Source organism: Mobula birostris, chromosome 2, assembly GCF_030028105.1.
Source record: "Mobula birostris isolate sMobBir1 chromosome 2, sMobBir1.hap1, whole genome shotgun sequence".
In the NCBI taxonomy this organism is placed as follows: domain Eukaryota; kingdom Metazoa; phylum Chordata; class Chondrichthyes; order Myliobatiformes; family Myliobatidae; genus Mobula; species Mobula birostris.
This window is the reverse complement of record NC_092371.1, coordinates 194,834,131-194,851,252: the sequence shown is the minus strand read 5'-3', so window position 1 is coordinate 194,851,252 and position 17,122 is coordinate 194,834,131. Positions and strand designations below refer to the sequence as shown.

At 42.6% G+C, this 17,122-nt stretch overlaps 1 protein-coding gene across 3 annotated transcripts in view; it reads left to right on the top strand.

Annotated features, from left to right (window-relative positions):
* nbas (NBAS subunit of NRZ tethering complex) overlaps positions 1 to 17,122 on the top strand; it is a 304,149-nt gene that overhangs the window by 65,132 nt on the left and 221,895 nt on the right. The gene's annotated exons all lie outside the window — the stretch shown is intronic.

The following is a 17,122-nucleotide window of genomic DNA, read 5'->3' as shown; positions in this document are numbered from 1 at the left end:
TCAGTGCATAAATTGCTTGTATTACAGTACTTAATTGGTAGTTATTAATGTCATCTTTAGTGAATAAGCTACCCTGCATATGGATATTAGAAAAAACGTGTCATTGGATAAAATGGTTTACAATTGACTGCTAAAATTGGAAGTGATTTATCAGAAAGCAAAAAAGTACAGAAGCTGAAAATGTAGTATCACACATATAATTCAGGTCATATTCTACAGGCTAAGAAATGTATGTTGAGAGAGAGAAATAGGTAATATTATTTCTGACCTTTCATCAGAAAGTTTATTTGGTGTAACAAGTGTAAGAATTTTGACACATTAATAATAGTTCAAGAGATTAGTTGGTATTTTATCTGATTTAAAATTTGAGACTTTTGGGGGAGAAAAAGTAATTAGTTTTCTAAACAGTGGAGGGAGGTGATGAAATCTGAACAAGAATTGAAAGCAATTTTTGTTACATTTCATGTTGGTTGATATTTTAAATTTACATGACACTTTATTTTTTAGTCACAAGCCCAGAGGGGAACAGATACCCTAATGTTATTTTCCAGCAGTGTATTCTCTTTTCTTAGTATTTTTATATTTTAAAATATAAAATTATATATTTTATATTTCTGTGTAGCCCCCCTGGCCAGCCTCAGGGTCGCTCGGCTCGCTGTCGTCTAGGGAAACAGCCCTCGGCCCCGCCAAACTGGGTAATTAGTTTGTGTGGATGCTATGTGATGTACCCCACCCCGCCCAAATAACAGACAATACACCAGATACAATTAAATGATTTACAGTTTATAGATATTACTGGAACTATATAATTAATAGAGAATAAAATATAACAGGAAAATAAAAGGTGCCACATTTAAAGTTCAATCTCTTCGTGCACAGACAGTTGGAGCTCAGGACCCTTCTTCTTCAACCTGCAACCCCTCGGACCACCTCGACCGGCCGCCTGAGACCAACAACGGTGGTCGACCAGACACTCCACACGAGTCCGTCTCCGTCTCCTCTCCTCGCCGAACGCCCCGCTCGGGGTCCGACCCCATTAGCGGACTCACAGCACCTAGTCCATCCTCTGTCTCTCTCTCCCGTGTTGTCCCAAAATCCTGCGCATACAATATCTTCAGGCACACCAAAAGCATAATAACTATCGCAATTGCTTCATTCGTCCTCATATAGATAATCCGAAACTAACTGCTAGCAGGAAGGACTTTCTCAGCCGTTATCATAACAAAGAAGCCCTTTCAGTTATAACATAACAAAGAAGCCATTTTAATTAGACTACGCGGTGACAAAAAAAAAGAAACCCCTTACACTGTCCCCCCACCAAATAAAGTCATATCCTCATGACTTCTAAATAACTCGCCGACCAGTCCTACAGACACAGAAACCCATCCAAATACACACAGTGACATTGCTCCTGAAACAGTGGACCTTCCGCCCGTCCACGGGCGCTACATAGGCCAACCTAGGTGAGAGCTTCCTAATCCTCCGAGACCTCCGTACCCCCTCACCTAAACCCTAAAGGCTCAGACACTACTAGGGATACCTTGGGCCTGCTTGCCAACTCCACTCAGGCCACCATTACAACTCGGAGCCCCCTGTCCCGTGTCCGGGGCCCTGCTTCTTTTCCTTCCTGGTCCTGCTGTAACTCAGACTGCCCACAGCTAGCCCTCCCCACTACACCTGACTCAGTGAGAGAAGGGCCAAAGGTCTCTTCCTCAATCATGGGGAAGTTAGCGAAAGGCAGCATGTACCACATGTCCAGCACATCATCCTTTGAATCGGTAGACTTCCTCATCCCCTCGATCAGGAGCTGCTGTTTGAGTGTCTCCAAACTGAAACATTTAGCCGGGGCTACCCCTTCAGCCTCCTGCAGTCGAGATGTCAGCTTTTTCGGGAACTCCTTCAACCCTCGCCACAGCCTCAGCAGTTCTGACTCATGCTTCTTGGCCATCCCAATCTAGGACGCAGTTACCCCACCAGCTTCTTCCACCCTGACCTGGAAAGCAGCAGTTAAAGGATGTTCAGCCTTCAGTTTTTTATTCCTGATGACGCCTTCCAGGTCAACTTTCAGTTTTTCCACTTCATTTAAACTGTCGATAGTCATCTTCAGGTTCCTTTCAAGGGTCCGCCTCCCTTTTCCGAGATCTGTCCTTCGTTTCGTCACCTCCTCGGGAGTGTAGTCAAACTCCCCTTCCTGGGCTCTCGGTTTTCTGTTGGCTTAGTCAGAACACTTCCTTGATCTTCCCCAACTTGTAAGTCTTCCAGTCTTTTCTGAATCGACGTCTTGAGTTTCTGCTGATCCCTTCGAAGATAGGTCATTGTTTCTTCTCGCTGGATTAATTCCTCAGTACATGACCGCAGTGTCGACTCAGAGTTCCGTTGCTCCTTCTCCACGTTGACGAGCATAAATTCCAAGTCTGCAATGGTCGTTCCACAAGTGCGGCACTCAGTCTCTGGCCAGCATTTCTGAGCGCTCAGTTCAGCGGTGCAAATCCCCTCTCTCCCCTGTGTCTCATTCAGATTGACAATCTGGGTTTCCATCCCCAGATGCACCACCGTCTTTTCCAACACCAGGAAGTTCAACTGGTATGTCGGGTCATTTTTCTCACATTGCACCAAACTCCTCCGACCAAAAACTCCTCCACATGTGACACTTCGCTTCTATCGCCCGGGCTCAGCCACTCACCTCGCCTCATAGTCCCCCCAGGCGAATCCAAGCTCTAGGCGGTCATCCACATATGCCAAAACTTCACACACCTTCACTTCCCCCATGGTCTTCCTCATGCCCTGTGGGAAGGATGCGGGTATGCCCTTGGGCATCTTTTCGGATCGAAATAATCCTAGGGAACTAATAACGGCCATCTTTGGCTCGACAGCCGCACTCCTTGGGATCTGGCAACATCCACTCCTCAGATCCAGCACATTAAACCATGTCGCATAATACACACACTGCTTACATCTTCCACGGTGCCAGGGTCCGGTTGCCGCGACCTCTCTCTCACTGAGGTGTCTTCAGCGGTCAACTCCCCTCCCTTGTGGTAGTTCGGAGCGTCTACTAAGAGGGTCTCACCCTCAGCTACTCTCCCCAGGCTGTACCACCGCTGGGTCTCTTTTAAATTCGGTACCAGCTCAAGGCTGCTACACACGTCTGCAGGAGCAACTCGACACGCTGGGTGCCCAGACAATGCCCCCATGAACTCCAGGATCATTAACCAATCATCGTCTTCTGGATAACTACTGGCACTGGTACCCAAAATCTTTGGTGCCCTTGCGGTTGTCCAGGGTAAATGCTTCAGACACCGGTTGTAAAACGAACTGTACAACAACTTGACCTGCGCCCTGGCTTTAGCATCGCTTCCCTCTATCCGTAACGACATCCTGGGGCGTGGTCCCTCTAAGCCTTCAGGAATAGGGTCTTTCAGAAGTTCATTGGTACATTGCTGGGAACGTGCTTCCCCAGAGACCCCAAGCCGTTCCCCCACTGGGCCTCCACTAAGTTTCCCGACACCTCTCTGATCAGCTGAACAACTGAAGGAGGGGCTGATACCCTGAAATGATCCCCCTGGCACTGCAAGCAATTTAGCCGCCCTCCTAGCCAGAGAAGACACACTGAAAACTTTCTCCCCTCTTTCAAATAACTGACAGCTGTCACCTCGGTGTAAGTGAACCTGACAGCTCTAACACCGTCACCAGCCCGCCTACTTAAACTTTCAACCAATCCCTGTCATTCTCCCTCAACCAAGCACTGCCACTCTTCTAACAACTGAGAGATCTGCTCCGCCCACATCTCGCACGCCTCCGCCCCTCTTGGGGTGGACACTATCCCAGACGCCAGGCGGAGACTACCAGAGCTAGACATTTATTCGCAGACACTACCTCCGAATCTGGCCACTCTTTCCTCTCTCTCCCAACAGCATGGACAGCCCCGAGTTCCACCTCCAACTCGTCAATGCTAGTCTGAACGCGAGCAAAGACCTCACCCATCATGCATACGGCAATAACCAGCAAATAACCCACAGAGACACACATTAGTAATTTAAACAGGGCACCCACACAGCATACCAGTCGATCCAATCCCGGACAAAAGCCCACACAATGTAGCCCCCCTGGCCAGCCTCGGGGTCGCTCGGCTCGCTGTCGTCTAGGGAAACAGCTCTCGGCCCTGCCAAACTGGGTAAAAAGTTTGTGTGGATGCTGTGTGATGTACCCCACCCCGCCCAAATAACAGACAATACACCAGATATGATTAAATGCTTTACAATTTATAGATATTACTGGAACTATATAATTAATAGAGAATAAAATATAACAGGAAAATAAAAGGCGCCACACTTATCAAAGTTCAATTTCTTAGTGCACAAACAGTTGGAGCTCAGGACCCTTCTTCTTCACCCTGCAACCCCTCGGACCACCTTGACCGGCCGCCTGGGACCAACAACGGTGATCGACCAGATGCTCCACACGAGTCCGTCTCCGTCTTCTCTCCCAGCCGAACGCCCCGCTCGGGGTCCGACCCCGTTAGCGGACTCACAGCACCTCGTCCATCCTCTGTCTCTCTCTCCCGCCTTCTACCCCAAAACCTCGCGCATACAATACCTTCAGACACTCCAAAAGCATAACAACTATCGCAATTGGTTCACTCGTCCTCATGTCAATAGATAATCCAAAACAAACGGCTAGCGGGAAGGACTTTCTTAGCTCTTTCAATTATAACATAACAAAGAAGCCATTTTAATTACACTATGCAGTGACAAAAAAAAAGAAACCCCTTACATCTAAATATCTTGCTTGGTATTTATATTTTTTAAAGTTATCATAATGAAAGTTGTAGCCCCTGACCTTAAAAGTCAAGTAAACTTATTATCAAGGTATGTGTATGCCATCATATATAACCCTGAAATTCATTTTCTTGTGAGAATACTCAGTAAATCCATAGTAGAATAATATCCGCTGTGCAAATACGAAGAGAAATAAAGAATAATAATAAATAAGCAATAAATATTGAGAACATGAGATGAGGAGTCCTAGAAAGTGAGTCCATAGACTGTGAGAATGATGGGTAAGTGAAGTTGAGTGAAGTTATCCCCTTTGGTTGAGGGGTAATAACTATTCCTGAACATGATGATGTGAATCCTGAGACTCCTGTATCACCTTCCTAATGGCAGCAGTGAAAAGGGAGCATGTCCTGGGTGATGGGGATGCTGCTTTCCTGCGACACCATTTCCTGCAGATGTGCTCAATGGTGCGTGGGCTTTACCTATGATGGATTGAGACCTAGCCATACATTTTTGTAGAATTTTCCGTTTAAGTGCATTGGTGTTTCCATGCCAATCTGTGGTGCAGCCAGTCAATTTACTCTCCAGCGCACATCTATAGAAGGTTGTCAACGTTTTAGATGTCATGCCGAATCTTCGCAACTCCAAAGGAAGTAGCGGTGTTGCCATTTTTTCTTCATAATTGCACTAATCTTCTGGGCCCAGGCCAGGTCTCCGAAGTAATAACATGGAGGAATTTAGAATTACTGACTTAACAGAGGAAAGTCACAGTGATTGGATCTCTGGGAAGGTGAGAGAAGAGGGATGCTGTGGTTTAGGGGAATGGACTGGAGGTTCTGTGGGCAAGAAAGAGATTCCCAGATAGTATGTTGCCTCCCAGTGCGAGAGTTCTCAGCAGTCTTAAGTGGGAGTGTGAGCAGCCAGAAGCTGTGATCATGTAGGTACCAATGTTGTGGTTAGGATGAGTGATGAGTTTTTGCATCGGGAGTTCGGAGGGTTAGGTGTTAAGTTAAAGGATAGGACCTCTAGGGTTGTGATCTCAGGATTGCTATCCATGCCACGTGCTGGTGAGACAAGAACTAGGAAGATTATACAGTTTAATATATGGCTAAGGAGTTAGTGTTCGGATCAGTGGGCTCTCTTCTAGGGAAGGTGGGACCTGTACAGAAGGGATGGTTTGCACCTGAACAGGAGGGGGACTAGTATTCTGTCAGGAAGATTTGTTCATGCTGCACGGTGGGGTTTAAATTAGAGTTGCAGGGGAATGGTACCCAGAGTACCAGAACAGTTCATGGAGAGGTTGTGGAGGGAGATAATGGTAAGACCTCAGACAAAATTAGGAATCAGCAGGTTGAGCATAGTGCGACTAGCGTCCTGAGCTTATATTTCAATACAAGAAGTATCATAGGAAAGGTGGATAATAGATGCTGAAGATGAGGTAGCTAGCTTACAAACAGAGATAATGTGTAGTGAGGAGAGGCTGTTGATAGGGCAAAATTGCAGTCAACAGGATGAGTTGCAACGTAAAAGGCAGAGAAAATCGAAAAGTGTGAATACAGGACAGAAGGTATTGTACCTGAATGCGCACAGTATATGGAATAAGGTAGATGAACTTGCAGCACAGTTGCAGATTGTCAGGTATGATGTTGTAGGTATCACTGAATCATGGCTGAAAGATTATAGCTGGGAGCGTAATGTCTATGGATTTACATTGTATCAAAAGGATAAACAAGAAGGCAGAGGGGTGGTGTTGTTCTGTTGGTAAAAAATGAAATCAAATCATTTGAAAGGGATAACGTAGAGTCGGAATGTGTTGAATCATTGTGGATAGAGCTAAGGAACTGCAAGGTAAAAAGAACTTGATGGGAGTTTTATACAGAGCCTGCAAATCACAATGGGAGTTAAAAAATGCCTGCAAAAGGGCAATGTTGCAGTAGTCATGGGACTTCAGTATTCAGGTAGATTGGGAAAATCGTGTTGGTGCTAGATTACAGGAGGGAGAATTTCTAGAGTGCCTGTGAGATGGCTTTTTAGAGCAGCTCGTGGTTGAGTCCACCAGAGGATCAGCTATTCTTGATTGGGTGTTGTGCAATGAACCAGAATTGATTAGAGAGCTTAAGGTAAAAGAACCCTGAGGCGAGTGATCATAATATGATCAAAGGGTCCTGCTGAAGGATCTTGGACCAAAATGTTGACTGTACTTTTTCCCATAGATGCTGCATGGTCTGCTGAGTTCCTCCAGCATTTTGTGTGTGTTAGAATATAGAAACATAGAAAACCTACTGCACAGTACAGGCCCTTCGGCTCACACTGCTGTGCCAAACATGTACTTTAGAAATTATGTAGGGTTACCCATAGCCCTCTATTTTTCTAAGCTCTACGTACTATCCAGGAGTCTCTTTAAAAGACCCTATCATATTTGCCTCCGCCACCGGCAGTCCATTCCACACACTCACCACTCTCTGTGTAAAAAAACTTACCCCTGATATCTCCCCTGTACCTCCTTCCAAGCATCTAAAAACTGTGCTCTCTCATGTTAGCCATTTCAGCCCTGGGAAAAAGCCTCTGACTATCTATACAATCAATGCCTTTCATCATCTTATACACCTCTATCAGGTCACCTCTCATCTTCCACCGCTCCAAGGAGAAAGGGCCTAGTTCACTCAACCTATTCTCAGAAGGCATGCTCTCCAATCCAGGCAACATCTTCCTAAATCTCCTCTGCACTCTTGCCATAGTTTCCACATCCTTCCTGTAGTGAGGTGACCAGAAAAGAGCACAGTACTCCAAGTAGGGTCTGACCAGGGTCCTATATAGCTGTAACATTACCTCTCGGCTCTTAAACTCAATCCCACGGTTGATGAAGGTCAATGCACTGTGTGCCTTCTTAACCACAGAATGAACCTGTGCAGCAGCTTTGAGTGTCCTATGGACTCGGAACCCAAGATCCCTCTAATCCTCCACACCGCCAAGGGTCTTACCATTAATACTATATCCCGCCATCGTATTTGACCTACCAAAATTAACCACCTCACACTTATTTGGATGCCACTTCTCATCCCAGTTTTGCATCCTATCAATGTCCCGCTGTAACATCTGACAGCCCTTCACACTATCCACAACACCCCCAACCTTTGTGTCATCAGCAAATGTACTAACCCATCCTCATCCAGGTGATTTATAAAAATCACAAAGAGAGGGGTCCCAGAACATATCCCTGAGGCACACCACTGGTCACCGACCTCGATGCAGAATATGACCCATCTACAACCATTCTCTGCCTTCTGTGAGCAAGCCATTTCTGGATCCAAAAATCAAGGTCCCCTTGGATCTCATGCCTCTTTACTTTCTCAGTAAGCCTTGCATGAGGTACCTTATCAAATGCCTTGCTGAAATCCATATACACTACAACTACTGCTCTACCCTCATCAATGTGCTTAATCACATCGTCAAACAATTCAATCAGGCTTGTAATGCACGACCTGCCCTTGACAAAACCATGCTGACTGTTCCTAATCATATTATGCCTCTCCAAATGTTTATAAATCCTGCCCCTCAGGATCTTTTCCAGCAACTTACCAACCACTGAAGTAAGACTCGCTGGTCTATAATTTCCTAGGCTATCTCTACTACCTTTCTTGAATAAGGGAACAAGATCTGCAACCCTCCAATCCTCCAGAACCTCCCCCATCCCCATTGATGATACAAAGATTATTGCCAGAGGCTCAGCAATCTCCTCCCTCGCCTCCCACAGTAGCCTGGGGTGCATCTCATCTGGATTGGTCCTATTCTCTCATGTCTTATCCTCTTGCTCTTCACATACCTGTAGAATGCCTTGAGGTTTTCCTCAATTCTGCTTGCCAAGGCCTTCTCATGGCCCCTTCTGTCTCTCCTAATTTCATTCCTAAGCTCCTTCCTGCTAGCCTTATAATCTTCTAGATCTCTATCATTACCTAGTTTTATGAACCTTTCATAAGCTTTCCTTTTCTTCTTGACTAGATTTTCAACAGTGTTTGTACACCACAGTTCCTGTGCCTTACTATCCTTTCCCTGTCTCATTGGAACGTACCTATGTAAAACACCAAGCAACTATCCCTTGAATATTTGCCATATTTCTGCCATGTATTTCCCTGAGAACATCTGTTCCCAATTTACGCTTCCAAGTTCCTGACTGATAGCTTCAAATTTCCCCTTACTCCAATTAAACGCTTTCCTAGCTTGTCTGTTCCTATCCATCTCCACCGCTATGATAAAGGAGATAGAATTGTAATCACTATCTCCAAAATGCTCTCCTGCTGAGAGACCTGACACCTGACCAGGTTCATTTCCCAATACCAGATCAAGTACAGCGCCTCCTCTTGTAGGCTTATCTACATATTCTGTCAGGAAACCTTCCTGAACACACCTAACAAACACCACCCCATCCAAGCCCCTTGCTCTAGGGAGATGCCAATCAATATTTGGGAAATTAAAATCTCCCACCACTACAACTCTTATTATTACACCTTTGCAGAATCTGTCTTCCTATCTGCTCCTTGATGTCCCTGTTACTATTGGGTGGTCTAGAAAAAAACACCCAGTAGAGTTATTGGTCCTTTCCTATTCCTAACTTCCACCCACAGAGGCTCAGTAAACAATCCCGTCATGACTTCCTCCTTTTCTGCAGCTGTGATACTATCTCTGATCAGCAGTGCCACGCCCCCACCTCTTTTGCCTCCCTCCCTGTCCTTCTGAAACATCTAAAGCCTGGCACTCTTAGTAGCCATTCCTGCCCCTGAGCGATCCAAGTCTCTGTAATGAACACAACGTCATAGCTCCAAGTACTGATCCACACTCTAAGCTCATCTGCTTTGTTCATGATGCTTCTTGCATTAAAATAGACACATTTCAAACTATTGGTCTGAGCACATCCCTTCTCTACCACCTGCCTATCCTCTCTCTCGCACTGTCTTCAAGCTTTCTCTATTTGTAAGCCTACAGCCCCTTCCTCTTTCTCTTCCATTCAGTTCCCACCCCCCCCCCAGCAATTCTAAACTCTCCCCAATAGCCTTAGCAAACACCCCTGCCAGGATATTGGTCCCCCTTGGATTCAAGTGCAACCTGTCCTTTTTGTACAGGTCACATCTGCCCCAAAAGAGGTCCCAATGATCCAGAAATCTGAATCCCTGCCTTCTGCTCTAATCCTTCAGCCACGCATTTATCCTCCACCTCACTCTATTCCTATATTTACTGTTGTGTGGCATAGGCAGTAATCCCGAGATTACTAGCTTTGAGTTATTTGGATTTCCAGCATCTGCAGATTTTCTTTTGTTCATAATTTCTTGAATTCCCTTTGCAATTTGAGAAAGGGAAGCTAAAGTCAGATGTATCAGTATTACACCGGAGTAAAGGGAATTACAGAGGCACGAGAGAGGAGTTGGCCAGAATTGATTGTAAAAGAACACTGGCAGGGATGATGGCAGAGCAGCAATGGCTGGAATTTCTGGGAGCGGTTCAGAAGGCACAGGATATATACATCCAAAAGAGGAAGAAGTATTCTAAAGTTAAGATGACATAACGTGGCTAACAAGAGAAGTCAAAGCCAACTTAAAAGCCATAGAGGGGGCATATAACAAAGCAAACATCTGTGGGAAGTTAAGAGGATTGGGAAGCTCTTAACAAGCACCAGAAGGCATCTAAAAAAATCATTAAGAAGGTACAGATGAAATACGAAAGTAAGCCAGCTAATAATATTAGAGAGGATACCAACTCTTACTTCAGATACATAAAGTGTAAAAGAGAGGCGAGAATAGATAGCAGACTGCTGGAAAGGAGAGGTTGTAAGCGGGGACAACATAATGATGGATGAACTGAATAAGTATTTTGCATCAGTCTTCACTGTGGAAGGTACTAGCAGTGTGGTGGAAGTTCCAGGTGTCAGGGGCAAGGAGTGTGTGAAATTACCATAACTAGAGAGAAGGTTCTTGGGAAACTGAAAGGTCTGGAGGTAGATAAGTCACCTGGACCACAATGTACACCCCAGAATTCTGAAAGAGGTGGCTGAAGGCATTAGTAATGAGCTTTCAAGAAGCACTAGATTCTGGAATTGTTCTGGAAGACTGAAAAATTGCAAATGTCACTCTACTCTGTGAGAAGGGAGAGAAACAGAAGAAAAGAAACTATTGACCAGTTAGTCTGGTCTTGGTGGTTGGAAGTATGTTGGAGTTGATTGCTAAGGATGAGCTCTCAGGGTACTTGGAGGCATATGAAAAAATAGCCTGTAGTCAGCATGGTTTCCTTAAGGAAATTCCTCTGTTAGAATTCTTTGAAGAAATAACAAGCAGCAAAGACAAAGGAGAATTGGTTAATGTTGTGTAGTTGGATTTTCAGAAGACCTTTGACAAGCTACAAATCTACAAGCTATGAGCCCATGGTATTACAGGAAAGATTATAGCATGGCTAAAGCAGTGGCTGATTGGCAGGAGGCAAGGAGTGGGAACAAAGAAAGCCTTTTCTGACCGGCTGCTGGTGTTGGGACTGATTCTTTTTACATTATGTCAGTGATTTGGGTGTTGGAATTTATGGCTTTGTTGCAAAGTTTGCAGATGATATGAGGATAGGCAGAGGGGCAGGTAGTTTTGAGGAAGTAGAGAGGCTACAGATGGACTTTGATTAGGAGAATGGGCAAAGAGATGACAGATGGAATATAGTGTCAGGAAGTGTATGGTCATGCATTTTGGTAGAAGAAGTGAATAGGTTGCCTATTTTCTAACTGCAGAGAAAATAGAAAAAATACTGAGGTGCAAAAACATCCTTGTACAGGATTCCCTAAAGGTTAATTTGCATGTTGAGTCTGTGGCTAGGAAGGCAAATGCAATGTCAGTGTTCATTTCAAGAGAACTGGAATATGAAAGCAAGGATGCAATGTTGAGACTTTCTTTTTTTTGTAATTTATTTTTTGAAGTTCATCATCAAATAAACATTTCCATAAGGTATATTTCAGATACTACATATATATCATATAGTCATATTTGTCACAAATTTCCACATAATATTTATCTGAGGTGTACACTTATGGAAAGGAGAGGAAAGAACAATCAAAAGAAGAAAACTATGTACAAAGTAGGGAGTGATCTTTTTTTTTTACAGCATATTCATTGACTTGTGAGAGTAAAATCAGGCCTATGAGGTGTTATGTAGTTAAACCATTTTTCCTAGTATGAATCAAATTGTTCCAACTTATGATTAACAGATGCTGTTATCTTCTCCATTTTGTAAATGTCCATTGTAATTTCCAACCATACATTTAAGTTTGGGCTCTCCTGTGATAACCATTTCCTTCTAAGGGTCTTTTTACCAGCCATCAGCAGTATATTCATTAAATATTTATCTCTTTTAAACCATTCTTGAGACATATACCCAAAATACATGGTCTGACCTGCTAAGAGTATTTTACATTTAAAGATGTCTTGTAGGGCATTATGTATCCCACTCCAATAGTCTTTGATAACAGGGAATTCCCAGAAAAAATGATAATGGTTTGCATTTTGATTTCCACAATTTCTCCCGCAAACAGGGAGGTTGCTATCATAATGGGATTTCTGAGAGGGTGTAATAAAATATTTTATCAAGTTTTTCCACCCGAACTCCCTCCATTTCTGTGAATTGGTACACTTCCATTGATACCTCCATATTATTGTCCATTCTTCCTCAGATATTATTATCTCTCCTTATTTCTCCCATTTTGTTTTAATATATGAAGTCGAATGTGTTTTAATATTTGACAAACCCTTATACACACTTGAAATGATTCTACTACCATTGCCTGAATTATATGCTTTTCGAAATAACTCTATCAAACATGTACTTGCCTTGGTTACATTTTTAACCATTCTATTAACATACTGTCGCATCTGTAAATACCGATAAAAGTCTTGTTTTTCTCATAAGTGTTTCTGTTTGAGCATTTCAAAACTGAACAGTGTTCCTTCTTTCATTATATTGCAAATAGCTGTTATTCCTTTAGCTATCCAGTCCTTAAATCTAGCATCCATTTTATTCGGCGTAAAATCCGAGTCATATAATGTTGAGACTTTCTAAAGCCTAACTTGGAGTATTATGAACAGTTTTGGGCCCCTTTGAAAGGATGTGCTGAAACTAGAGAGGGTTCAAAGGAGGTTCATGAGAATGATTCTAGGATTGAAGGTCTTTTGATATAAAGAGTGTTTGATGCCTCTGCATCTGCATTCACTCAAATTCAGAACAATGATGTTGACCTCTTTGAAACCCATCGAATGATGAAAGGCCTTGATATGATGGATGTGGGGAAGATGCTTCCTGTGGTGGAAAAGTCTAAGACATAGTTTCAGAGTAGAGGGATGTGCTTTTGGAACGGAGATGGTCAGGGCATGAAGGAATATGAGGAGAAGGTACTAGATTGCAGTTGAGAGCAGAATTGGATCAGTCATGATGAACTGGTGGAGCAGACTCGATGGGCCAAATGACCTAATTATGCTTCTGTATCTTATGGTCTTATAAATCGAAGAATACAGCACATGGACAGTTCACCTGGTCCACGATGTCTATGCTGAACATAATTCCAAATGAAACTGATCCTTTTGCCTATGTATGATCTTTATCCCTCCATTTTCTGCATATTCATGTGCTTATCTAAAAGCTTCTTAAATGCCACTTTAGTATCTGCTTCCACTACCAACCCTGGCAGCCTGGGTCACGCACCTCCCACACTCCATGTATTTAAAACAGAAGCCTGTCCTGCATGCCCCCTTTAAACTTCCTCTCCTTTTCCTTAATGCTATGTCTTTATGTATTTAGCACTTGTATCCAGGCAACAGATTCTGTCCATGACTGTATCTGGTCTCTCATAATTTTATAAACCAATATCAAGTCTTCCTTTAGCCTCTGCTCCAGAGAAAATAAGCGTTACCTTCTGATCCAGGCACTATTCTGGTAATCCTATGCTGCATTCTCTCTGAAGCCTTCACGTCCTTCTTGAAAATAGGTGACCAGAAATGCATAGACTGTGCAAGTTCAGTAGTCATGAGGTTGTGTTGTAGCCTTTTAAAAGTCTGGTTAGGCTGCATCTAATATATTATGTTTGTTTCTTGTGCCCATTATAGGAAGGATGTGGAGGTTATGGAAAGTGTACAGAAAACGTGTATCAGGATCTTCCCTGTATTAGAGTGCATGTTTTGTAAGGAAAGGTTGGATAAGGTTATTTTTAATAATTTTAACATTATTAAACATTTTTAAATTTATCTGGAGTGGTGGAGGCTGAGGGGAGACATGACAGCAGGTGATAGGATTATGAAAGGCATAGGTAGAATTGACAGCCTGTATCTTTTTTCCCAGGGTTGAAATTTCTAACAGTAGGAGGCATGTATTTTAAGGTAAGGGGGGATAAATTCAAAGAAAATGTGCAGAGCACGTTGCTTTGTTTTTACAGATATCCAATATCTGGAATCTGCTGCCAGATGTAGTGGTGGAGACAGTATGGTAAAGACTATTAGACATAGGAGCAGAATTTGGCCATTTGGTTCATTGATTACCAGCACCATTCAATCATGGCTAATTTATTGTTCCCACTCAGTCCCATTCTCCTGCCTTCTCCCCATAACCTTTGAAACTCTTGCTGATCAAGAACCTATCAAGCTCTGCTTTAAGTATAACCAATGGCTCAGCTTCCACCACCAACTCCAGCAATGAATTCCACAGATTCATCACTTTCCAGCTAAAGGAATTCCTTCTTATCTCTGTTCTAAAGGGATAACCATTTATACTGAATCTGTGTCCTTTGATCCTGGACGCTTGCACCACTGGAAACATCTTCTCCATGTCCAATCCATGCAGGCCTTTCAATATTTGGTATTACCTCATAAATATGCAGAGAATGGAGGAATATAGAAACTGTGTAGGCAGAAGGGACTGGTTTAGTTGGGTGTATAATTGGTTTGGCAGAACATTGTGGGCCAAAGGGCCTGTTCCTGAGCTGTGCTGCTCAGTGTTCAGGACGTAGATTTCAGGTGAGAGGATTTAAGATTTAAAAGGGAACTGAGGGGAGACCTTTTTTTACACAGAGGATGGTGAGCATATGAAACAAGCTGCCAGAGGAAGTTGTAGATGTTTAAAAGCACTTAGAGAGGTACGTGGGTAGAAATGGTTTGGAGGGACTTGGCCAAACACAGTAAATGGAATGGGCTTGGACAGACGTCTTTATCAGCATGGAGCCAAAGGGCTTGTTTCTGTGCAGTATAATTTAAAACAAAAAGCCACCTTAATAATGCTATCTGTTTCTGTTGCCATTTTTAGGGAGGTATGGACCTAACCCCAAGGCTCCTTTGTATATTAATACGGCTAAGGATCTGCCATTTATTGTATACTTTCCTCTTGCGTTTGACCTTCCAAAATGCAATAATGTGAAATAAAGCAGCTTGAGTTTTACATGGAGTCCTGTCCAAACAAATAATTGCTAGGGAGTGGCTAATTCTGCTTTCAGGGGATTAAAGAAATACCACAGTTTAAGATACTAATATTGCCTTAAAATATAACATCACACTGCCAAAATTGTGTCAATTAGTAAACGGCATAATGAGTTGATTCCCATTTTTAAAAAAAGTTTCTGACTAACTAATGTGACTGACCTTACTGAGTTCACGTTTAGAACAGACCAGAATTTCTAATGGTATCTTGAAAAGCAATGTCTCTCTGCAACTGAAATTCATTTTATTTGGAGTTAATATAGTTAAATTTCTACAGCGAGATATAGTTTGCAGAACCATAAGAATAGTTGATATAATCGATTTGGTGTATGAGTACAGCATAGCAAAATCAAACTATATCCGATGAATGGTGTAATGCAGTACATTTTTTTTATTATAACAAAGCAGAATGTAATGCTAGGCCACAATTTTTTATTTGTAGAGTGTTTCTTAAAAGCTAAATGTTAAGCAATGAATTAAATATTTTGAAGAGTCATTAATGAATATAGTTCTGGTATATGAATAAACTCTTCTTGGGCTTCCAGCGGGGTGCAGGTATCAATTTTAAACGACGTTTCGATGAGAGACTCATTGTATACTCCCGTTGTTTGTCCCTCCTGATTGGTTAGTCCTCAACCAACCAGTTTTCCAGTGTCCCCATTTATAAACAAATGAATTCCAGTTCTTAATGAGAGTGAGATCTTTGTATTTGCTAAAATTGTTTTTCTCTAGTCTTATTTCAAGTACAAAGATCTGGTGATGGTCCCAAAAGCCATTGGCATGGCACTGTAGTTTTGTGCAGTCAAAGGCAATCCTACTGCCATTGTGTATGCAATATTCTGCTACTGCTGATTTCTCTGGATAACCTGGCTGCCGTTTACAGGATTCCCTGTGAATCCGGAGCAGCATATATTGGTCAGATGGGGCACATGGTGGAAATCTGTTTCAAGGAGCACATGAGGTGTATCCATTTGTGTTACCCGGAGAATTGGTCACGGCAGAGCAATACATACACAATGGCCATAGGATTGACTTTGACTGCACAAAGCTATTGTGCTGCATCAATGTCTTTAGGGACTGTCTGGTGAAAGAAGCTATTGAAATAAAACTAGGGAATAAGAATAACAAATACAAAGATCTAGCTCTAAGTAAGAACTGGAATTCGATCATAAAAGAGGTGGCATAGCGGAAAACTGGTTTGTCCTCAACCAATCAGGAGGGCCGGATGACGGAGGTATATATGCCACTAGACTAAATGTTTCTCAGCATCATATCATCCCTGATGAAGGTGGTGGCGTTTGCCATCCAAACATTGGTTAAAGTCAATACCTGTACCTGGCTGGAAGCCCGAGAAGAGTTTATTCGTCAGATATGCTGGAAAAGCATTAGATCCTCTTTCAGTTTTGGTATAGTTTGGATTAAAAAATAGATATCAATGAGATTTTATTCCTTTAAGTTACACCTTAAAATTATACTGTGTTTATTTCGATAAGATCCACTTACTTGCATCCACAGTTCTTAAAAGTTAAAATACTGATTTCTATTTACATTAAGACAGTGAGACATTATAGATTTTCAGATTATGAACAAAAGAATTGTAGAACTACATTCCAAAGTAATTTTTAAAAAAGAATTTAAATACCTCCATTGTGAGTCAACTATGGTAATTTCACCCACTTAGATTTTTGGGGAGGAAAATACAATAAACAAAAATAACTAAAGGATAACCTTTGTTGTGTTGGTTGGCACCACCATCATGTTAAATAGAACAAACTTGGTATAGATGTGAGATATTAAAAAGGTGGTGCCATCTACTACAGAAATGTGCACCCACCATTTTCTGTAATCTAAACAAGCACATCCCTTGCTCCA